General features: G+C 39.7%; 1 protein-coding gene across 1 annotated transcript in view; it reads left to right on the top strand.

The window, feature by feature from the left end:
* The window catches only part of HMCN1 (hemicentin 1), a 482,162-nt gene that overhangs the window by 17,297 nt on the left and 439,368 nt on the right, over positions 1-25,497 (top strand). The window contains exon 2 of the mRNA XM_036234517.1: positions 24,448-24,579. The gene's annotated coding sequence lies outside the window, so the exon portion shown is untranslated. The remainder of the gene's footprint in view (positions 1-24,447; positions 24,580-25,497) is intronic.

The following is a 25,497-nucleotide window of genomic DNA, read 5'->3' as shown; positions in this document are numbered from 1 at the left end:
TGGGACTGCATGGGAGACAGGTTTTCAGGTGGCAACGAGTTCAATTTTATATTTTGTAACATTTATTTATGGAGCACTTACCATGGGCCAGGTTCTGTGTAAATATTTTATAAGTTAATTTTCACAACCACCTTATGAATTAGGTGCCATTATATTCCCATCCTATAAATGTGGAAACTGAAGCTTAGAGAAGAGTCAGCAACCAAAGTCTCACTACAAGCAGGAGACAGCCCTGGGACATGAGTCCAGATCTCTCTGGCTCTAAGGGATGTGCTCCTACTTATCCTGCTATGCTGCCTGTGGGATGCTTGTGGGACCAGCTTGTAGAGATGTTCACTTTAAGGCAGCTTAAAATAAAAGTCTGGAATCCAGGATTAGGAATGAACGAGCTTGTAACTGAAGGATGGAAGTGGCCATTGAGTTGAAGATTCACTGAAAAGATGACAAAGAAGACAGCTTGCCACCTTGAATGAGTTTAGGTGAGAGAGACACTTCATTGTAGAGAAGGCAAGGGAATGCTGCAACATGTTGTTATACAGGTCCAGGAATGTTAGTCATCAGTTATGGGGGAATTATTCCAGTCATGTCTGGAGTCAGAGGATAGACTGTTACTGGTTAGATTCACAATTTACACCTTTCGGGAATAAATGTAAGGCGAATAATCGGTATCAGTCATTAAGATACATGACACAAAGGAATGGTATTCAGAATGCCCTTCACAAGTTATCCATTGAAGAAAGCCAATTTTTAAAAGACTTATCTTAGTCTCTAATTAGGTCTTTATGACAACTGTGACAGCCGAAGAAACAGCTCTGTTTAGGAAGATTTCATCATACTCAATAAAGTGGACTGTACCTACAAAGCTATCCATTTCCAACTAGATGACTCACACTAAGACACGTCTATAGATAAAATTGTTTTCTTTTCTTTTTAAAGTTGTTCATACATTGCACTTGCCTCATTAACACTGAACCCTTAATGAGTCTCCAAACCATCTTCTTTAGTTTGGGGTAGTTCGAATAGGGACAAGCCCTCACTCCGTGCCAGTACCGTACAGAAAATGCAGCGTCATAGTCCTGGCCTCCTGAGAGCTCAGACCCTGTCCCCACCTGGATCAAGAGGGATACAATGAAATATAAAAATGAAGACTGTACCTCTTACCTAGTCCTGTTACTTTAAAATTGTTTGATCTCGAATGTCAGTGAAACCACATGTCAGCCTCCCACCTACCATGAAACTAATCCAAAGATAGTTTTCTTTGTTTCTCTATACTATCACCTTCTTATACAGAGATCCAAGACATTAATCAAAAGTGGCACCTAAATAGTATGTTTTCACTACCTATTTCTTACTCTCCTTTAGAGAATTTTCGTATCCAAAAACATGTGAATTTTTTGTTTCTAAGAAACAACCCGAAACGAGGATTTGGTCTTCCTTTTCGCTCCTCTCCTTGGGAAGAGCTGCCTTTGGTTATAGTTCCATAGGGACTAGCAGTGTGACAATGGGCAAACTGCACAGATACACTTACCCTCAATTTCCACATCTGTGAAATGGGGATAACACCCAACGCTTTAGCTTGCGAAGATGCAATGAGCTATGTCTAGCATGTTTCTTGCCCTGCAGTGGGCATCCGATACGTGCTCATGTCTTTTTTGTCCTCTCTCCCTCTCTTTATAACATATACATCTTTCTTTTCCTCCTTCTGGAAGGGACAGGACTAAAGAAATATATTTCACGTCTAGGCAGGTCTTCAGTAGAGTATGGGAAAGATTTTCCTTTGATTCTGCCTCTTCCGCATTTTCTTTGCTCTCCACTGCAGCCTGCCCTGGCTAAGTGTCCTGGTTTGAGGTTGTACTCTACTATGCCATTTGCATATTTTTCTCAATTCTGTCCTTCTGTTGCCTCCCCTAATTTTCTACTTTTTAAGAACAAGCTCAAGGATTGCTACATCTAAGAGAGAAAAAATAATAAAGACAGCTAAAAGAGTGGAATAAAATTGTTTCTCGAAACCCTCTACTACAATTCCCAGTCTAGATCCTGGGAAGAGCAATGATATATCAAACAGTAGTTCTGTGGCATGGACGTGTTCAATCATCCTTGTACTGGGGTACACAGCTGAGGCATGCTTGACGTACCTCCTTAGAGGCAGAGAAAGATGGGTTGCATGTTACAGATAACTCTCAGAGCCTCTGTGTCTCCCCCCTCCCCAATACCATTCCCTCCTAAATAAGAAATGCATGTCAATTTGAGTGAGCTGGTATGGGCACAGCCTTCAGTCTGTCTTTGTGTATAAGAAAGTGAATCCTCCTCATCGCTTAGAACTTTTTATTGATAACGGTTTGCTGCCTCATCCTTCACAATTGATTGTTCCCTGGGCCTCAGAACTGTAGTCAGTTGTGAATTGCTGCTTTGGAAAGATCTGTTAACTCTGTATAAAGTAAGGGAGTTGGTTTTGATGATTTCGAAGGTTGCTTTGAGCTTTAACATTCTATATTTTCCACACGTTGTGCCACAAAATCCCAGATCATACTGGTAAGGGATGGCCAGGTTGCTTCCGAAAGATCTGGTATTGTGAGTTGAGTTGTATCCCCCCAAAAGATGTGTTTGAATCCTTACCCCCAGTACCTGTGACTGTAATCTTATTTAGAAATAGTCGTTTTTGTCAGATATAATCAAGTTAAGACAAGGTCATACCGGATTAGGGCGGAAACCAATCCGTTGACTGATGTCCTTATAAAAGAGGGGACTTTGAACATAGACATAGACAGGGAGAGGACACCACGTGACAGAGGAGGCCGAGGTTGGAGTGATGCATCTATAATCCAAGGGGCACCAAGGGTTGCTGGCAGGCTCTGGAAGCTAGGAGAGAGGCATAGCACAGATTCTCCCTCAGAACCTCCAGACGGAGCCAGCACTGGTTGTAAAACTAGTAAACCTGGCACAATTTGGAGTTAGTCGGTCGTGACCTATGTTTAAAGTGTCATGTGCAGTCATCCCTTTTTTGTCTCTTTACATCGGGCATGAGCAGGAGAACCCGGACTGTGTGGCCTCTTTTCCTGGCCTCTCCTCGTGGGAAGCCTGCAGTTTTCCTGGTCTTCCTCAGGCACTTGCTTTTCGGTTTACCTGGCACTTGATTCCCATGGATTTTCTTGATTGGCTCCTCCCGTGGTCCTCCTAGTGGGAGTGGGTTCATACCTGGACTGAAACTGAGAAGAGAGTTTGGAAAAGAATTCTTGGCTTCCATTAGCTGATGTAATTTTAACTTATAATTTTCATGTCAGGGTGAACACTAGGAAATTAGTTTTTTTCTAAAAGACAGTCTTCCAATAATCTCATGACAGTGTCATTTTACGTTGATGGGGTAATTCGTCCCTTTAGAAAGAGCTATTTATTGGGTAATTATTTTGGGTACCGCGTAACAGTCTCAGACTATTTCAGGGCTCTGCGGCCATGACGTGCTTTTACCTGGAGGGTGATGCAGGTGCCAGGTGCTGCCTGTGACTCATCCTTCTTCCCACAGCGCGCCGCACGGTTCACGTCTTCAGCAGACGGCAGCATGTGACAGGAGTGGCTCGGAACGTTTGCTGCCGATGTGACCCTTATGTAAGACCGCCATGAACCACTGTCCTTGTCATTACTAAGCATCTTTTTGCTCAGACTAGATTTTTGGGGGACAGCCCAGGAAATTCACAAGACGCGGAGAAATACGTGATAGCCAAGTATTACGTGTGACCGTCTTACATGGCTTCCAGTTTGAAGCTGCCTCACTTAAACGAATATGAGTTTACATAAAGTTATCTTTATGTTAGTCTCTTAGAATGCAGACTTAACAATCTATATATTAATTTGGACAAAGATAGTAAAGAAACATGAACTTTTAAGTTTATTTTAAAATATTTAGAAAAACTCTTCCAAAACTTACGAAACACAATACATTTTCAGGGTGATGACAAATGTGTTAAAATAACATCCAGATCGTCCAGATTCTGTCTTGTCCTCACCTTCACCTAAAGTGACCAGTATTAAAAGTCTGTTGTGTAGTCCATACCACCTGTTCGTGGCTTGGGTTGTAACCTCAGATTTTACACAGATTCTCTTTTTTCAAACCCAGAGCTCGTCTCTGAATGCCAATTTGCCCGTGCTTAAGAAATGGAAATGCTGTTTTACCGGTATTGCCGTTTGAACCTCCAAAGCTCTGTGAACCGGGTCGAAATGCCCATCGCCTGTTGTGCCCAACAGGGTGTGAATGTTCAGGTTTGCAAAATAATTCTCATCTCCACTCTATATATCAAGAAACTGAGATTCACAGAGGTTGATTATTTGTTTCCAAATGTGTTAAACAGCAGCAAAAAAGGAAGATGGCTCTGTCCCAAAGACACACTGACTTCGTATCAAGAATTTGAGAACCGGCTCTCACAGAAATATGTGGACAAAATCATAGGGTGTAATGCAGTCTTATGAATCAATGGGTTTTACTTTGGCCTATATGCAATTTAATTACTGGCTATTAGCTACAAACTTTAAGCTCCTTAGTGGGTTTTAAAATGTGACAAAAGCCTCAAGCCAAAGAGCCCCAGAGCAAACAAAACACACTGTTTCTTCCTGATAATGACATTTTCCAGGTGTGGTTTTTCCTCCTGTCAAAGTGTGATAAAAGACTTGGGCTTATAACTTGACCTAATGCTTGCCTGGGTCTTGCTTGGTAGAAATATTTGTTTCACTAAATTACCCACAGATCCTGAAGCAGAAAGAAAAATCAAGCTGATCCCGAGTCAGTATTTTGCTCCACAACCTGCAGGTGTGTGGGGACCGCAGAAATCAGCTTAACATAATTTTTCTATTTTTTTCCATTCAACTTCTGAGATGGCAAGTGCTGGTTTCAATTTGTCGGGGTGTGTCATCTTTCAGAGCTGTCAAGGATTTTAGTAGCTACGAGAAAAGAACCCTGAAGATAACATTTATTGATTCATGATTGCATTCATATAAAATACTAGCAGAATTTTGAATGGCAGGAAACATAAGAATAATATTTCTTACATTAAAAAAATGAGAATTTGTATATGATGAAAATAGTAATAGCTAATATAAAGATGGTACTTTCAGTTTATAAAGTGCTCTCATTTAATTTCTACAATAATCCCATAAAGTGGCTGAGTTGTTGAGTTACAGTGGTATCCATTATATGCATATATCACACACAAACATGTATTCATACATAGACATATATATGTATTTTTTTCTCTCAAAAAAATAAAAATAACCCAGCACTACCACCCTTTGAACTGTTACCCCATCTCATACTTATTAATTTCTAAAATTCTTGAAAAGGTAAAAGTACTGTCTCGACTCCTTACTACCACCACATGAAATCGGATTTAATCTTTAGCATTTTGGAAAAAGCTCTTAGTAATTAATGACTTTCTTGTTGCCAGATCTAGTGGGGTTTTTTTCTATATTTATCTCCCATGGCTCTGTGTAGTTTCGGATTCTGTGGATCAGCTTCATTTCCCTGCATTTAGTCTTTTCTTTTAAGTGTTCCTTACGATGGCTTCTGTGGCAACGGTTTTCTCCCCACTCTTACGGTCATGCTCCTTCAGATGTCTTTGTTGGTTTCTCTTTCCTTTCCTCTGGAAATTGTGTACATCCCCTAAGATCGTGCCCAGGGATGCGTTTCTCTTTTCTTTCTGACTCCTCTCTCAATCCCCCAACCCCGGAACAATAATTTTACCTGTTTCTGTTCCTCCTCGTCTCCCACTTTACACAGCAGCCGTCCAGGTTCCCCTGACCCCTTCCCTCTGGGTTGATGACTGCGCCCCTCCTGTAGTGAGAAAGCGGGTCCGTAGGTGTGATTCCCTTGGCTTTCCGTCCACAAGCTGACCTCCAAATGTACTCACTCTTCTTTCCTGTCCTGTTTATGTTCAAGACCAATTCTAGTTTATGATCCTACTCCTTCTGTCCTTTCAGGGAATAGAACCGTGTCCTCTTGATTATTTCTTCTCCACTTGGTATTTTCAGCCTATCCATCTTTATTGGTTGGAGCCGATGCACACGCTCGGGTCCCTCCAATCCTAAAAGTGCCTGCTTCTACCCAGTGCCCTCTCTCACTACTACCCCATCTTCCTCTTTCCCAGCAAGGTCACACATCAGTAAGAAAGTGTCTACACCTGTTCTTTCTGTCTCCTTAACTTCAACTCTTCAATTCAGGCTTTAACGTCAGCCTTCTGCCCTTACCGAGGTTTTCAGGGACACTGCATTGCCTCATGTCACCAATGTCACTTAATTTCTCAGCAGTAGTCGAGGCTGCCCACCCCATTCTCGTTTTCCAGACTTTGCTCCATTGCATCGCGCTCTCCCGTTCTCTGATCGTTTCTTCTTTGTTTCCTTTGGGGTGTTCTCCTCCTTTCCCACTCATCAAATGGTGGTTTTTCTTCTCCTCCTTTACCACCGCCCTTAGTCCTTCTTCTTCCTCTTCCTTCTTTCTCTTTCTCATTGATTCTCTCCTTTCGGCTAAAAGTTTGAACCCCATTTTCACACCGCGTTAGAAATGGCAGATGCTGTTCCCATGCCAGACGCCTCCCATGGGACTGTCCACATCGCTGGCCTTGGTGTCTCTTTCTTGCTCGTTTAGTAACCTGTATTAGGAAAGCAGGTGAATGAGAGCGGTTATTGTAGACATTACCTTGAATCAGTTTTAATTTTTGGAAAAAGGTAAATAATTTGCAAATGAGTACTTTAACCTTTATTAGTGATAAATTACTGGAGACACATCTCAATTGATTGGCACACAGTAGTGTATCAGCATTGGGAAAGGCTAATGTGTTAGGCGTTCAAATGATTTTTGAATTGATTTGGATGTAATGTTAGCAATCTTATTGTTACTTCCTAGAGAATTTTGAACCCCCCCCCAAAATTATTTTTAATCCCTCTGAAGACTCATTAATTTATTTACCTTTTTGTCTTACAAACAGGTAAAATTCTTATGTAAATAAATTGGATTGGAGGGCCCTTGTTCTCAAATTGTTTGAATTGAGCAATGAGAAAAATCATTTGCCTGAGTCATAATGGTTTTAGGTGTCCAGGAATCCTATATTACAAAGAATAGCTCAAGGGAAGTAAGATATTATCGTTCCACTATTAAAGAGACCTTTCAAGAATAAGGTCTGTGGGAAAGTAAGTTTCTGGGAGCCAGAAAAATGAACAGAATGAAATGCCACACATTACCTTGAATTGCTCTGTTAAGTTACAATATTTGGAAACTTTGTTAGGAAAAGATTAGAGATTTATGTTAGCTTAAGTCCTAACATATTACATATCTTCTCACAATGACTTTTAGAATAACTTTGAATTTCATAACCTCAGTGAGTATAAAATATGAATGGCGAGAAAATATAATGTTCTGAAGAGATTTATAGCTAGCAGTTCTTTTTTTCTTATTTTTATAATAATTTGGAGTAAAATTTCAGTCATGATGAACTGTTAAATCTGCATTTCCTTTAATATTCAAGGCTGTGAAGGCCAAAATTTAACCTTAAAATTTACATCGTCCCAGCTCACATTTACTATGATTTCTTTTCCCTCTGGCTGTCCCTGTCTACTTCTATTTTTAGCTTTCTTCAGTAAGAGTATGCAACAAACACTCCTTTAGCAAAAACGCCACTTTATCTTAGCTCAGTTAGAAAGTTTTTAAAAGGCAGGAGCCATGTCTTATTCTTCTGTTCCTTAAGTGCTTTTTTACACAATTGATGTGCAGTAAATAATTTTTAAAAGTTTTTGTCCCATTAGTAAGTAAAACATTTATAGGAACTATAGATTTTTTTAAAGAAAAATAACCAGAGATAATTACTGTCACCAGTCTAGTGTAAACTGGAGAGGTCGACAAACTTTTTTGTCCACAGAGAAATAGTATATGTGTGAGGCTCCTCTGACCACACATTCTTTATAGCTCAACATCGTGGTGGGAAAGTAGCCGTAGGCAGTGAGATACAAGTCAGCCAGGAAACAATGTGTGTGGCTTTGTTCCAATAAAACTTTATTTACAAAAACAGACATGTTGGATTTGGCCTGCAGGCTATAGTTGGCTGAGCCCTATATAAACTAGTCTTTAAGCTCATGTGTATGGGCTCGGTCACCCCCACAATTCGTTCTTTAAAGGTGGGGGGAAAAAATCTTAGCTATTACAATAGTTTATGGCTTTCCAAAGTTCAACTTTACTCAACAAAATCTTATTCTTCAGGATTTAACTTGGGTGGGGGGGGTGGGCAGGTGGGGAGAAGATTAGCTAAAAATGTCTAGAATGTCTGCTTTGGAAAGTAACAATGAAGAAAACATTGAGAAACGCTGCTATAGAGATAGGAATCTTTGTATTTACTTAGGTGATTTTTCAACTCTGCAGTTTGTAGGTAACTGAAAATTTTTTTGCAATTGCAGATAATTCTTGTCTATAGACTTGCAAAAGGCGTCTGTACAGTGGATTTCCCACCCCTGCCGCCATCACCAGGAAAAAGCCAGTTTTATTTCCACTTGTAAATTTATTTCAACATTAATTTACTCCATGTTAATTTGTGATTCCTTAATTTCTCCTTTAAATTGGTTGAAACACTTACCTGTTTCCCTCATTTAATAATTAATAACAAGTTAAATAAAAATCTTTAACAAGTGTTTTTATCTGTGTGAGAATCATGTTTATACCATTTCAAAAGATGTAATTGAACAATTTGCATTGCTTTGTAACAGTCCTTTTTTACTCGATCGTATATAAAAAGTATTCTCATATCTTACATATTTTAATGATTATAAATATTCTATGAAGTAAATACATCATTTAAAAAATTCTCTTTTATTGTTAGAAAACAATGAATAATTTGAACAAGAATATATTTCTCTCTCAAAAACACGCAGAATGTGGAAAACCATACAGTGTGTCAGAGTTCATTACTTAATTTTTTTGGCATGATGCTTGTTTGCTTTCGGTTCCACGTTGACTTTCTTGAGGACGTGGGCCAATGGACATAAAGGCCAGTGCTATTTTCATGGCTCTATTTGTTGACAGAAGGCTGCATGTGTTGCTGCTATGAAGCTAAGATCATTTTGGGGAAAGCGCTGTGCCCGGGCCTCATCAGGGGTACAGCGAGGTGTAGGATCCCGAGTACACTTTGTTACTTTACTTGGCTCAGAGTACCTGGTCAAGATCCTGCTTGGTTTGGCTTGCCACTTCCTCCTCCTGAAGGGAACGGTCACTGTTCGTCTGAGTTTTACATTTCTTGCCAACGCCTCCCACCCACTTCTCTTTACCCTCATAGTACACTGACTCTCACTTCTCGCCCCTACATAAGGTTTTTCTTTTTTTTTATATATCCTTTCAAAAATTTCTTCTTTAGACTTTGCTTCCAGAAGCCACACAAAGGTTTCCAGCCATGGCGATGGTCTCGGGAGGTGTGGGCAACGCATGATTGGTTGGTTACAGTGTGTTGTCCTCTTAGGGTGGCTCGCCTCACGTATCTTCACCCTAATAGAATAAACAACAACAACAACAACGTAGATTTGGCCTCAGAAAACAATTGAAACGTTTGTGGGTCAAAGCAAACCACACTCCTTAAACTGTTAAAAAGTAAAAATATATTCAGTAAATATTGTTAAATGTACCCAAATTGATAAGACTAAGAATTCAGTCATTGAGAAAAGGCATGAGCTTATTTATTCAACACAGGTATGGCACTTTTTATACACATAATGTTTGAGAAAACAACAAGTATTTATTAAATTCCTGGAATAGCCCTTTTTTTTTTTTTTTTTTTTTTTTTTTACATTGAATTTCATGAAGTAGTTTTAAACCGTTAAAGAAAAAACAGCTGGTTGGATTGGGATTTACAGAGCTTGCTATTGCAATGCGAATTCTCTTTGGCTCTGCGAAAGCTGTCGGGACTTCCTTATCTATTTTTGAGAGTTTTGGAAAATGATTTTGTAATTTTCCAGTTGCAGTTGATGTTTAGTATTATCTTAGTTTCGGGTGTACAACACGGTGGTTAGACTTTTATACAACTTAGAAAATGGCCACCCCGATGAGTCTAGTACCCATCTGGCACCATAGAGTTATCACCATGTTACTGACTATATTCCCTATGCTGTTCTTTACATCTCTGTGACTATTTTTGTAACTACGCATTTGTACTTCTTAATCTCTTTACCCTTTTCACTGATTCCTCCAATCTTCGCTGCCACCATTCTGGCTACTAATTTGTTCTCTGTATCTCTGAGTTTGTTTTGTTCATTTATTTTGTTCACTTTAGACTCCACATATAAGTGAAATCCTATGGTATTTGTCTTTCTCTAATTTATTTCACTTAGCATAATACCCTCTAGGTCCATCCACGTTGTTGCAAATGGCAAGATTTCATTCTTCCTTAGCTCTGCTGGGGCCTCAGCTTGGGTCTTGGTGGCTCTCTGGTTGTCACATAGTGAGTGAGTTAGGGAGCTAAGCCAGGGTGGATGGCTGGACAGGAGCAAGGAGCTCACTGTCAGATGCTGGTGGGGCTGGGCCCGGGCTGGGGAAGAGTAACTGGGATGTGGGGCTGGTGGGAGATGGGCCAGCTGGGGGAAGGTAGGGTGGTAAGGATGAAACAAAGAGGAAGTAGGAACAAAGGCAAAGTCCTGGATGGAGCTGGCTCAAAATGAGAGTCAGTGCCTCGGGACCAAAGGACAGAGACAAACACTTGAGCACTAAGTCTTATCAGAGAATTCGAGGTGAGAAGCAGGAAGGAGGGCTGAAGCCGGGGAGCAGTCTGGTGCTGTCAGCAGGAGCGGGGGAAGAGCGGTGCCTCGGTGGGACCTGGGGGACACTCTTCAACTCCAGCTGCCGTTAGCTCTGCTCACGTTCTCCATTGGTGGAGCACGTGTCCAGAGAGCTCTAAAGTAACTCAGTAGCTTGTGACCAAATGCCGCGTGTGTTTCTGTATAAAGTATCTCAGCATCCTCCTTAAGGCTCCGCCATTGCTCCAGTGTCTGTAGCCTGGACCGAAAAGTCATCCTAACTGCTGGGAAGCCTTTTCTTTCAAGAACTGTAGGTTACTGAGAAAATGGTCTCTGCCATCATTGCCCAGATAAGTGATACAGAGTTCAAATACTTCTAATGCTATAACCGGTGAAGTATTTGTCATTTCAAGCTATCAGGGATGGATGCTCTGATCTTTACAGATGATTTTTAATCTCAGAGGATATATATGCACACACATACCTCATTCCCCATGTAGATATCTACAATATGTATATTTATATTTATATAAATGTATACATATGTATTTAATCTTTCTCCTTCCACGCGCGCACACAGCGCCTACTTTTTTTTTTTTTTTTGGTTTGAAAACAGTATCTTATTGTTTACTGAAATATATTCAACATATAACATTGTGCATATTTAAGATGTACAGCAATTTGCTATGTTTTTATATATTGTAATATGATTGCCATTATAGGGTTAATTAGCACCTCGGTCATGTTCCAAGATTTCTTTCTTTTCTTTTTTTTTTATTTTTTATTTTTGATGAGGATAATTACGATGTAGTCTCTTGGCAGGTTTGATGATTCTCATACAGTAATGTTGTCTATGTTCATGATTCTGGGCATTCGAGCCGTATGACTTATTTATCTACTAGTTGCAAGCTTGTGCCCTGACCGGCATCCCCCCTTCCCCCACCCCCAGGCCTGGCGACCACCGCTCCGCTCTCTGTCTCTACGAGCTCACCTTTTTAGATTCCGTATGTGCGTGCCGTCATACGGTACTTGTCTTTCTCCGTCTGACTTACGTCGCTTAGCATGGCGTCCTCAAATTCCATCCATGTCATGGCAAATGGTGGGATTTCCTTCTTTCTCGAGGTGACTGATATTCATATATATCTTCTTTATTTGCCTATTTTTTCTTTTAAAATTTTCATGTAAAATATGAAAGCCTCTGAGCTAACTTCATTTCAACAATTTTTGCATTTTATCCGTGTCTTTTGGCTTGCCACTAGGTTTAACATAGACGGGAATATGGTGTGTCTCATGGAAAGTTTTCCTGGGCTCTGCCATTGCGTGGTCTCAGACGGTACTGGGCTGAATTGTCAGTGGGAGCACAAATAAAGCCTCTAAAGAGGCAGGCAACCAAGCAGCTCTATTTGCTTTCAGCCCGTAGGCACTGGCAAGTGTGGCCCAGTACACATAATTCTCTTGGGCTTTTTCTCTAAGTCCTCTCTGCCACTAAACAGTTCTTGAGATTCAGAGCCACTGGCTGAGCCTTGACAAAGATTGTCTCCTTGACCAAACTCTGGTAAGGTTCCTTTAAGCCCTCTAGGCCGTGGCCTTGGTGTCTGTCCTTGTTGGGCCTGCATCAATCAGCTGCAGCAAGAATTTCGTTAAGTCAGTTTAGGGAGAACCTCCTACCTTGATATGATATAGCATCATCCTCAATGTCTGAGAAAATTCCTTATCCCTCAACATCCCTGAGCGGATGGCCGATCACACTGGCTTGCCTTCAGCAAGAATTCATTCTGTGAGGTTGGTTTAGACAGGAAGCCACCCTTACCCCTGTAAATAATATAAGTAATCCTCTTAATAATTTTCTATTCACTGACCCCGTCCCTTGGCTGTAAATCCCCACTTGCCATGCTCTATTCAGAGCTGAGGCCAGTTCTGTACTGAGATCTCTTTTCCACCATTGCTGTTGCGTGAGCTTGACACTTTAACTATTTATTTAGCTCTGGTTTTCTTCAACTGCCTCAGGTTTAAGCTTTCTGCCACAGCTACTTTTAAGCCATTTGACTTATATTTCGTTTGTACAAAATTCTGTAAATTAAGATGAAATGGGCATACTTACAGAATCATTTAGACCCGTTTTGAATCCTGGCTCTGTTGTCTGGTAGATGAGTGACATTTTACAGAATACTTTACACCATTGTCCCTCAATTTACTTATTCGAAAAATGGGCATAACAGTACTGACTTAATGAGATTATGAGGAATAAATGAGGTAACACTTGCCACAATGGTTAGGACATAACAGTGACATAATATCATTATCATTTTGGAGGAGTTGCCTGATGAAGAGAAATGTTGGACTATTTTATAGCAAGATTAACTGCTATTTAAAAGTATGTTTCTGATGGTGGAGATATCTGGTCAACTTGGACCAGATCTTTTTTTGAGAAAGACCACTTATTAGCTCTTCTTGGAAATGTGAATATACGGTAACAACTACGCCTGTTTACATAGCAATATGAAAATCCATACATTGAAATAAACAAAAAGAACACACAAGTAAATATGCAATAGAATCAAATACTTATGATTCATGTTATAAGAAAGATACAGTATAAACATGAAGAAAATACATCAAAATGCAGTTGTATGAGGGTGGTAAAATAGGATTTCATTTAGCCGGACAATGACAGCCCCTCTCTGTGCTCTTGCTGGTTGGAGTATGTGGGGTAGGAGAGTAAAAGCAGATTTCCACAATGTGCCAAGAAACCTTTAGGAATAAAAAAGATTGAGAGCTTCACCTCTTCCTTTTTGAGGTTCAGTATGGTAGGAACATCTTTGACCTCATGAACTGAGGGGGTTCTAGCTGAAGTCATCAGTCAGGAAAGGAGACCAGATTTCTCCCACCCAGGAAGGAAGTGGCTGTGAAAAGGGGGAGAGCGTAGGCTTGAGACACACGTCAAAGATAAGGGTTTGATGTGGAAAGGGGAAGACTGGTTTCGAGAGCTCATCCATCCCTCACGAAAACTACAAGGTGGACCCAATGTTATCCCTGTTTAGGCTTGGAGACATTAAGAAATTTACCCAAAGTAAGAGTGCTGGGTGACTAAGAGCTGAGACTTGAACCCCATCTGCCTCTAGGATCCTTGCTTCTCACCATTACACTCTGCGTACTATATGAGACCCTCATGTTGCTTTTGTCCTCCTTAGCTGACAAAATAAGAAATGCACGTTGGAGTTAAGGATTAGGACAAATACTTCAGTGAGAAGGGTACTGGTAATTAGAGGAAGAGAAGGTAAAAAGGGCTTTGAGGTTTCCTGGCCTCCTCTGGAGGGTGATTATGTGATGTAATCCACATTCTCGCCTGACTTCTGGAAATAAAAAACAAGAATTTTCAGATAATTGCCTAAGATTAGAGGTCCTTCTGTTGCTATGTATAGGTGTGTTCTTTTCCTTTGCAGACTTGATCTCTCCCGACCTTAATGATCTCATCTGTAAAATAAGAGGGTTGTGCTAAGCCATTGTTAAGGTTCTTTTCATGCACACTAACGTTTGTGAGTCCAGGAATTTATAAGCTTTTTCTGGTACTTAACCTTTGGCCTTACCCTTTTTAGCACTCTGATCAAAACTAATTAACTCAACTTACAGTTTATATGACAGGTGAGGAAGCCAGGATGAAGGACTTAAGGAAGGTCATGAAGCAGGGCGTGTGGCAGCAGAAGGTGTCACAGCTGTGAATTAAAGGGAGTTTAAAGGAAAGAATTCAGGATATCTGAAGCCAGTGGGTAAAGCACAGAGACTTCTGGGTAAGATCTGGTTGTGCCCTAGATGTTCTCAGGCTGTAATTAGATCGTCCAGTGTGAATTAGAGGGGAGGATTAGCCATCACAGGGGCATGTTTAATGGGCTCCCCATTCCACATCGCCTGCCTCACTCTCTCTGGAGCCGCTACAGCTGCTGGCACCACCGTGACTAACTCTGCTCCCAGCTACACAAAGCTTTCTTGGTCCGAGTTCAGGTGGACCAGAGAACGGATACAAACTAAGAGAAAAGTAAAAAGAAAATCACAAAAACAGATGTAAGCAAACTTCACAGAATACAAGTTTCTGATTCTCGTTTGAGAGTAACCCCTTTCTTGTCCTCGTCCTTCCTTCTTTCTTCTCATCTTCATCCTTCTTTTTGCTCCTCTGTTCACCTCTTTCTTCTGCCTTTCTCTCCAGTCCCTTTAATTCAGCTCTTCTCCGCCCCCCCCGCCCCCCCCCCACTCCTCCTGCACTTCCTGAATCAATGATCACTCCCCGGCTGGGCCTTTCCTCTCTTTTTATTAAGACAGATTCACAGAGGGTTTAACAAATGAGTTTTAGCATTTGCTCTTTTTATTGAGGGATATTATTTTCAGGGTGTTACCGAGTGCTTACCACCTGCTAGGTACTCACGTGTTATCTCTAATCTTGTATTCATGGCTCCCCTTCCCATTGAGTCACAGATGAGACAACAGAGAGATGAAGTGATCGGCAGTCAAATTAAAGTGACCGGCAGTCCACAGTAAAACACCCAGAGGTGCAACTTGAACATAAATCTGTCTAATTAAAAAAAAACAACTTCTTTTCACTATTTTGATGCTTTAATGACTAAGGGCAGTTTCCATACATTCTTTTTATTTTTAATCCAGAGGAATCGTTTCTAAGCGGCTTTTGTTTTTTTTATTTTTTAAACTTACTCGTGAGGTAAAGCACATGTTTAAAGCTAGGCTACTAGCCTCCGGATGCAGTTGGACCCCTTCTAAGTTACATAATGAGTATCTGATCGATTTTTGTTATCAACTGTAAACTCTACTCTTTAGTCTTAAAATTTCATAACTAGAAAAAGCCTTGAGTAGCATAATTTTTTAAAGTTGAGACTTTTCCACTTAAAAATGGATTAACACTTATTTGTAAAAACAGTGCAGTTTTATATGCATTAATGTTCATTGTACAAAACACATGTGGACTTAAAGGCATCGACGAAAGTAAAAGACAATTAATTGTAAGTGTTCTTACTGGTTGGTATAATCTACAAATTTAATTTATAGATTTGTTGAAGTTCCCAGAAGAAAAATCTCACGTTAATATTATAAAGTTTAAAAAGAACATTATGACTTTTATAGCCAGTTTGGTTCAAAAGGCTGTAATGTATTGTTAATCTGTTGTATCTCAGCACTGATTATATTCTCACCACATTAATATTAATTCGCCATGAGAATATTATGCCAATATGCTTCCATTGTTACAACATAACAATCGATAGGGGAAATTTTAGCATTGAATTGAGATAAACTTTACTAGATTGTGAGATTAGTTTGTACACATTCTATCATGGAATTTTTATTGAATTTTTGAACTGATGCAGGTCCTGTTCATATTACAGTGGTACCCAATGCCGTGTCTGTATGGTACACAGATATTGGTGGGCGTGTTTATACAGTGATTTCTTTAACCTCCCTGGTGTCAACTCGGCGGTAGGTACAGATTATAGTGCATCAAGATAGTGCCCGGCACAGAGCTAACATTTAGTGTGGGCTTACTTTTGAAATTCATGGACCTTGTTTTAAGTGCGGGTAAACTATTAGTAATGTTGCCTATAGGAACTGTGCTGGAAGCTAAGCCCACCGGTGGTCAGAGGTATTAAAACCAGTGGAAATGTGGCCCTCTAACCCTATACCTAATCTAGTTTACAACCCACAAGGGTGGATTTTGAGGGAAAGACTTTAGTTTACCAGCTCTGGAAGAACTGAGGGAAGGACACGTAACATACGACTTCTCATTCAACAGTGTTTATAATGAATAGTTACCTCTTAAGAATCAAATGAATCAAGGAACAAGACAAGGATGCCGACTTTCGCCACTCCTCTTCAACATTGTATTGAAATTCTTAACCACGGCAATAAGACAGGAAAGAGAAATAAAAGGCACCCGAATTAGAAAGGAAGAAGTAAAACTCTCGCTATTTGCCGATGGCATGATATATATATAGAGAGAGAGAGAGAGAACCCTAAAGAGTCCACCAAAAAACTGTTAGAACTGATCAATGGATTTAGTAAAGTAGCAGGTTACAAAAGAAATACTCAGAAGTCAGTGGCACTTTTATACACCAATGATGAACTTTCAGAAAGAGAAAGTAAAAAACAATCCCACTTACAATTACGTCAAAAGCTGTGAAATACCTGGGAATCAAATTAACCAAGAAGGTAGAAGACCTATTTTCAGAACATTATAAGTCTTTGAAAAAAGAAATTGAAGAAGATACAAATAAATGGAAGCATATACCGTGTTCATAGGTAGAAAGAATCGACATTGTTAAAGTGGCCATACTACCCAAAGCAATCTATAGATTCAGTGCAATCCCTATCAAAATACCAATGGCATTCTTCAAAGAGCTAGAACAAATAATCCTAAAATTTATATGGAGCCATAAAAAGCCCTGAATAGCCACAGCAATCTTGAGAAAGAAGAACAAAGTTGGCGGTATCGTACTACCTGATATCAAACTATACTACAATGCTACAGTAATCAAAACAGCATGTTACTGGCGTAAAAACAGATACATTGATCAATGGAACAGAATAGAGAGCCCAGAAATAAATCTACATTCACTTAATATATGGCAAAGGAGTTAAGAATATACAATGGGGTAAAGTCAGTCTCTTTAATAAATGGTGCTGGGAAAATTAGACAGATACATGCAAAAAAAGAAGCTGGACCATCTTCTTACACCGTATAAAAGAATAGACTCAAAGTGAATTAAAGACTTAAATGTAAGGCCTCAAACCATAAAACTTCTAGAAGAAAACATAGGCAGTAAACTCTCTGATATTACTAACAGGAATTTTTTTTTCAGATATATCTCCTTGGGCAAGGGAAACAAAAGAAAAAGTAAACAAATGGTACTACATCAAACTAAAAGGTTTTTGTACTGCAGACGAAACCATCAACAAACAAAAAGACAACTGACTGGGAGAAGATATTCGCTAACAATACATCTGATAAGGGGTTAATATCCAAAATATATAAAGAACTCATACAACTCAACAACAAAAAACAAACAATCCAATTAAAAAGTGGGTAGAAGACCTGAACAAATACTTCTCCAAAGAGGAAATGCAGATGGCCAATAGATATATGAAAAGATGTTCAAGGTCGCTAACCACCAGAGAAATGCAAATTAAAACCAAAATGAGATATCACCTCACACCCATCAGAATGGCTATCATCAACACCTGTCAGAATGGCAAGGATGCGGAGAAAAGGGAACCCTCATACATTGTTGATGGAATTGCAAATTGGTACAGCTACTATAGAAAATAGTATAGAGATTTTTCAAAAAATTAAAAATAGATATACCTTTTGACCCAGCAATTACACTTCTGGGTACCTATCCAAAGAAAACCAAAACAATAACTCATAAAGATCTATGCACCCCAACATTCATGGCAGCACAATTTACAATAGATAAGATACAGAAACAACCTAAATGCCCATCAACAGACTATTGGATAAAGAAATTATGGTTCATATATACAATGGAATATTACTCAGCCATTAAAAAAATGAAATCCTACCATTTGCAATGACATGGATGGACCTAGAGGTTATTATGCTGAGAGAAATAAGTCAGAAAGAGAAAGAGAAATACCATATGATTTCACTTATATGCGGAATCTAAGGAACCAAAAGAACAAACTTATGAAAAACAGACTCACAAAGATAGTGGACAATTTGGTGTTGGACAGAGGGGAGGGGGTTTGGGGAGAATGGAGTGAAGGGTTAAAGAAGTACAAATTGGTAGTTGATAGTTGGCAGGTGGGGAGCATGGCAGAGGGCATGCAGTCAGCATTAATATGATGGCTAGGTGGAGGGCCGGGGGAGGGAGGGAGCAATTGGGGGGATCATTTTATGAACTGTATAGATGTTTAATCAATGTACTGTATACTTGAAACTAATTTAAATAAATAAATGTAAAAAAAGAATTAAAGAGATTTACAATAAAGTATTTTAAAGATCTAGACCCTAAAATTTTTTCTTCAATTCCAAGGCATGATTTGGTTACAGTGTTTTGCCATAAAGCGAATAAGGATCCTTACAAATGAACAGAGGTAGCAAAGAAGCAAATACAAATTCCAAGCAGAATTTTCACGAATCCCACTACTTTTCAGGAGTTCCTGGCCTGAAGTTTGGTCTTTTTGCTCTTCCTCTCCATTCCCGAGGTGAAGCACAAAGGCAGAATGAATAAAACATGATAAGAATTGCTGAATGACTTTGGTTTTAAAACCCTTCCATTCTTCGAAGGTTAATCTCTATTAGAATAACTTTGAATTCTTAGGAAGTTCTGGATTTGGGGCACCTTCCCAGACAGCGGCATGTACATCTTGCCCAGAAAGCTTCTTTTCTTCATGTAAGCACTTTGAAGACATCTCCTACTTCCAGGGAGGTTTGGAGATATGGAGAGATGCTTTTGGTCATCACCACTGGGTAGGAGTTGTTCTTGGCTTTCGGTGGTGATGTGCAGGGCGTTCTTAGAGCCCACATCTCTGCCCGGCCTCAAACGGCAGTCAGGCCTTCCGTCAGGAAACGCTTCCCCCTCCTCGCTCCAGCCTGGCTTCTAGTTCCAGTTGTAAACTCTGGGAAGAGGCAGTTTGGTGGGCCCTGTTCATTGCACTAACCTCAGTGCCTAGAAGAGCATCGTACATGTAGTGAGTCTTAAGTAAATATTTGTTGAATGAAGTGCCACTTATAAAGATTGGCGGACAGTAAAATAGATACAGTACAAACCTAAGCAAAATACAATTTCCCGAAGCCTTAAATAAAATTACATGGTGTTGGGATCCCGGATAGACCTGCTTTTCAAGTAAAGTGTCTGTTATATCTTTGTGTGTTTCTGTGTTGAGTGTATTATTTTGGGGGGCAGTTGGCCTGTGTGCCATAGCTTACTGTGAATATGGTATGTGAATATAATCTCAGAGAGCTATAAAGAATCATGGGCGTCATTTTATTTTGCATATATGTGTTTAGGGGAATTTAAAATATAATATATACTCTTTTGGTAACAGTTTAATACCAAATTTATAAAGATATTAATTGGAAAATATGGTTCCCTAGATTTCCTGGAAAAGTTTGAAATCTTATAATTAAGCTCTTTTCAGTCTGTTTTCAGTCTTTAAAGTGTGATATTCAAGGTTGAAAGAAAGTAAAAACAGCTCGTGAGGGTTGATGTAATTTTTCCTTTTAATAAGACTTTCTGAAGAGCAAATTGGCTCTAAATATGTGATATGTTTCCTAAAAATACACAAAAATTGATCACTTATCAGAAATATTGTTTAAATGTAAGTTGCTTTTATAGAAACTGTTAAAAGATTCTCTTCAATATTTCAAAAAAAATTTTTCATGTTTGGTTAGTTCTTTCTCTTTTTTCCCCCTAAATGTTAATTTTTATATTATATGAAAATTGCTCTCTGGATTAGCATTTAGAAAGTCTGTTCTCTGCAGATGTCTTTGTTTTGCATTTCTAGTTATTTATACCGTCAAGGGGCAACTTTTTTAAAAAAGCTTTAGCTTTATCACAGAACAAATATTTACAAATTATTTTTCTAATAACATCTAGTATTCATTTCACCACCCCTTCTCCTTCTGTGTTTATAATATATTCACACACCGAGTATTTAAATTTCCTTCAAGATTCCACAACATAACTTCTTTTTTACCCCACACACCTAATTAGTATTTCCTGTCACAACAGCATTTTGTGTGTGTGTGTGTGTGTGTGTGTGTTGTGTGTGTGTGGCATAAGATCACACACTGGTTTTTTTTTTTTGGTACTGGAAGGAGATTTTAACAGAGGGAATTGACTGACTCTGTGGACCTATCTTCAATAACTGGGTTCAGAGCAGCTATTTTCATAACAGTCTCTGATCAATTCTAGTTTCTAATTTCCTTTCTGGATATAATACCAAGTTATAATACCAAATAATGGTAGCCTGGGAGTAACTCTCATTGCTTGTAGGCTGGTGTTTGTTTGGTTGTTTTTGCCAGTGCACACAGTGGCAAATCTCCTGAGAATCTGTTGTCCTAAGCATTTCTTCTACTTCTTGATATGTAGAGCCATTTCCTTTTAATAAATATTTGGATGTTCTGAAGCAGACTCATTCAACTGTGTTTTATTTTTGAGTTTGGGACAGCTGAGGAGTGTTGTATATATATGTGTCTGTTCAGGTTGTTCTGCCCTTTCCTCTGAAACCACCTTTTTGAAATAAAGGTTAAATAGGAAGAGGATTTGAAGGAGGAAGGTATATTCAGTGCGTCATTTCTGTTTTGACTAGAAATGACATTTTCAAGGCAGAACCTGTGGTGAGAAAACAGGACGATTCCTCCGAGAAATGGCCGCAGGAGAGCCTCGAGTTGAAAGATGTTCTTGCTCAGGTGGCCATTGGCATGTCTGCGTAACTTCTGGTGAAGGATTTTTGTGATTTAGCAAAAATCGCCTCCTTTTCCTTTTCTGCCTGGGTTCACAGCTCAACCACACTTGTCAGGCTTCTCTGTAGCCGCTTGTCTGAGATCTAGTTACTGAAATGTGGGAACTGATTTCGCAGCAGCCCTTGGCTGACAGCAGCAATTCCAATGTCTGCCGCCGTCTTTCCTGGGCTCACTTCTCTTCTTTCTCCTCTTCTGTCTATGTCAAATCTCCCTCCCTTTTTCTCCTATAAGGAAACTCGTTATTGGATTTAGGACACACTCGTATCCACCAGGATGCTCTGGTGTTAAAACCTTTGATTTAATTACAACCACAGAGCCCTTTTTCCAAATGTCACATTACAGGATCCAGGTTTAGGACATGGATGTACTTTCGGGGGTCACCATTCAACCCACTGCCCGTAGCTTAGAACAAACAATTCCTGGTCTGTATCAAACACTTAGCAAAAGTTAGCTGTAACTCTTCTCTTTCCTAAAAGGGGGCCCGCTATCCTGTAACTGCCTATTCTTTAATACTTTTATGCACATAAGCTTGAAACCTCTGTTATCCTTGACTGTCTTCCCTACTCCTTGTCTGGTGAGCCTGTTGATTCTGCTTTCGGAGAGCTCTCTTCTCTTTCTGGGTCTGCTCTCAGTTCTGCAGCTCATTCTCATCGGGGCTAGAGGTATTCTTTCTTCCAATTGTTTGTATTTCCAGTTTGTTTTCTGCATTGCCTCTCGATAAGTTTTTCTAATGTACATGCCCTGTTTAAAAAATTCCAGTGGTTTTCTGTTGCACACAGTCATAGCAGTAACGGTCAGAACTGGTGTTTGCATCATTTCCATTTCACTGATGGAGAAACTAAGGTTGGGAAAAGATGAGATTATATCCAAGAGCATATAGCTTTGCAGTTATTAGGGAGTGACATCAAGGCCAGTCTTCTGAATCCACACCCTGAAGTCCAGACCTTACCTTGCCGTTTGGAGCCTTCACAATATTTCAAAGTCAACCTGTCCATGTATACTCCTGATGTCCTTTGGCTTCATTCTTCATTCCGCCCGGAACTCGCCAAGCTCTGCAGAGATTCCATGCCTTGTATTTTAGTTGTTTCTGCTAGGAAGGGTAATCTTTGCATTTTTTTTTCTTGACCTCCCTTTTCTATTCTTCTATTTCTATTTTCTTAAAAAGTCACTTAATGTTAAGAGTCCCCAGATATCATGAAGAATTAGACCCCCACTTCCCAAAGTCCTCGTGCCACTCGACGTATATTTCCATCACTGCACTTACTGCGTCATCTTGTCACTGTTCACACATCTTTGTGGACCAAACGGCTCATCGATTTGAATATCCCCAGTGCCTAGCTCATCAGGGATGGTCAATAAATATTTGTTGAAATATATCGACCAAGATTACAGAACTGAAAAACGTTGTTCTTTTAGCCTGTTAAAAATCAGCTTATCAGCCTTTCATGAAGAACTTCCCTGTAACCCACCATACCCGCCTTTGACTTTACTGTCTCAAGCCTTATCTTGACAGTTTACAGACTGCTGACATTGTCTGGAGACCTTGCCAGTGAAAGAATTAAATGGCCATCTGGTAATAAAGCAGGCCTACATATATTATTCTATTTTTAATCTCAAAAAAAATCAAGTGTGACAACTGATGTTTACAAAATGAAACTTTGGATAACAGGCATATACTAGAGTTCAGTATTTGTTCTTCAATATTAAGTTCTTCCTACTGTCACTGTGATAGAACCGTTAGGTGAGTATATACCACTGCTTAGAATGAAACTATATCTCCTGTACTCCCTTGCAGCTGTGTGGCCGTCTGAGTTCTGGGCCAGGGGATGCAGGTGGAACTGTGGTGTGAAACTTTAGGGAACCTTTACTGAGAGACAGTGTGTATGTATTTTTCGCTTTCTCCTTCATCTTTTCTTTGTGGAATATCGATGCTTTCTAGAATATGAATGCCACCATCTTGGAAAGTGTGGTAAGACATTAATAGAAGAAGCCTTGAATTTTGCTGGAAATCTACAGTTGCCAGATTTAGCAAATAAAAATACAGGATGCCCAATGTATGTTGAATGGGACATACTTTTTTTACTAAATGATGTTTATCTGAAATTCAAATTTAATTTGGTGTCCTATATTTTATCTGGCAACCCTGGCTGTCTGTCACCATGGACTGCTATACCAGCTATAGGAAATCTGTGAGGACTTTTATATGTGAAGGAACCATCATTAAATATTTGTGTCACCAATTTAACAAATTCAAAGCAGAAAGAGAAGGCTAACCTATATCCTCTCAAAATCTTGCACTTTAAAATTTTATTACAATACTCCTTTGGTAAGATGATTGTAGACCTAAGTTCTTGAGGATCACTAATATATAATGTTTTACACTTTTTATACTCCTTTACAGTTTCTAAGTCACTTTCATATATTTGGTGTTATTTAACATTCATAATTATCTTATTTCTTAATTTCGCATGTAGGTTTAGTGATCCGTTTAAGTTCGTATAGCTAGTAAAACGTGGCTGTGGCACGTTCGTTGCAGCATTGTTCACAACAGCCAAGACAGGAAAGCAATTTAAGTGGATGAATGGATAAAGGAGATGTAGATTCATACAATGGAGTATTAGTCAACCTTAAAAAGAAGGAAATTCTGTTATTTGCGACAATGTGGATGAACCTGGAGGGCATTATAAGCGAAATAAGCCAATCACGGAAGAACAAGTAACTAATGATACCGTTTATGTGATAAATCTAAAAGAATGAAACTAAAAAGCAGAGAGTTGTCAGGGGATGGGAAGAGGGGGAGCAGGGAGGTGTGAGCCAAAAGGTCCAAAGTCGGGTTTTTATGAGATGAGCAAGCCCTAGAAATCTGCTGTATAGCACAGCAACTGTAGTTAACAGCGCCCTATTGTATACCTGAAATTTTTCTAAAAATATAGATACTGGATAAGTGTTCATATCACGTACACACAAAAAGAATAAATAGAGTTGGAGGAAACTTTCAGAAGCGATGGATAGATTTATGCTTAGATCGTGGTGATGGTTTCATGGGTTTTTACTCATCTCTAAACTTCCCATCAAGTTGTATATGTCAGATATATTTAGCTTTTTGTATGTCAATCATACCTCAATAAAGTGGTTTAAAAAAAAAATTTGGTGGATATGAGACTTGAATTTGGATCTTCTGACCCTGACTTCGCTGGCCTTTCTGATGTCCACAGCGTGCCTCCTCACTGTGGCCAGGTCACCGGGAATGGAATGGCAGAGAAGGTGTGCCCTGTTGTAGAGGTTTGTTGGAAGAAAGGAGGTCCTGCTCCGCCGCCGTAGACCCCCAGCGGCTGCTGACACAGCACGTGAGTCCCTGAGATTTTTGGAGGGCGGGCGTGTCAGGGTGATGATGGCTTTGGGTGGGCGGGAACAGAACCTTAAGTCCTCTCACAGGACTGCATAAAAAAGGAAATTACCTTACCAGTTACTGAAAACCTGACTGACTTTTTGGTGGCTTTTTGGGAGGGTTCTGTTTGCCCTTCACATTGTAGCTTCTGGGTTGATGTTTCAGGAGTTCTGTAAATATTTGATTCAAATGTTAGTTCCATTTTTACCCTAACCACTCTATTAGTAAAGGTAAATAATGCTAGCTGCCATAACAAAGTCTCAAATCTTAGTTGCTTAACACAGTAACAGTTTACTTCTTGCTAGTCCATATCTGTTAAAGATATTCCTGATATGCAAAAGGGTTTCTAAATGGTCCTATGGGAACCCAGGAATTTTCCATTTTGTGGTCCCGTCTTCCTCTCTGGATGCTCCATCCTTTCTCGTCAGCGGGCTGTCAAAGGGAGGGCTGGAGGGTTGCCTGCGAGAGGTTTGCAGGTGGCAGGTCTGGGAGTGGTGCTCTCAGTTCTGCTCACATTTCAGTGGCCAGATCTCAGACAGGTGGCTGCAATGAAGGCTGGCAAACGTGGTCGAGCGGGGTACCCAGGCGAAAGAGGAAGAGGCGCTGGTTTTGGTGAAGAGCACAGCTGGCCGTCTTCACCACAGTCATTAAAGTAAAAATTCTTTTACTCTTTGGAGGCCACGGTTTCTCGATATGTTGTCAGTGCTCAAGTTAAACTTCTTTCACTCTCTGTGATTAAGGAATATCCTAAGGTTGCAACGGAAGCTGCAATAAACACATCTGTCACCAGTCGTGGCGATTTATCTGTGGCGATCACTGTCATCCCCTCCAAAAGTGGCTGCAAAGAAAATATGAAAATAAATTAGATTGTAAAGTT

Source organism: Rousettus aegyptiacus, unplaced genomic scaffold, assembly GCF_014176215.1.
Source record: "Rousettus aegyptiacus isolate mRouAeg1 unplaced genomic scaffold, mRouAeg1.p scaffold_m13_p_17, whole genome shotgun sequence".
Taxonomy (NCBI): domain Eukaryota; kingdom Metazoa; phylum Chordata; class Mammalia; order Chiroptera; family Pteropodidae; genus Rousettus; species Rousettus aegyptiacus.
The sequence above is the reverse complement of the archived record's forward strand: the minus strand, read 5'-3'. Positions and strand labels throughout refer to the sequence as shown.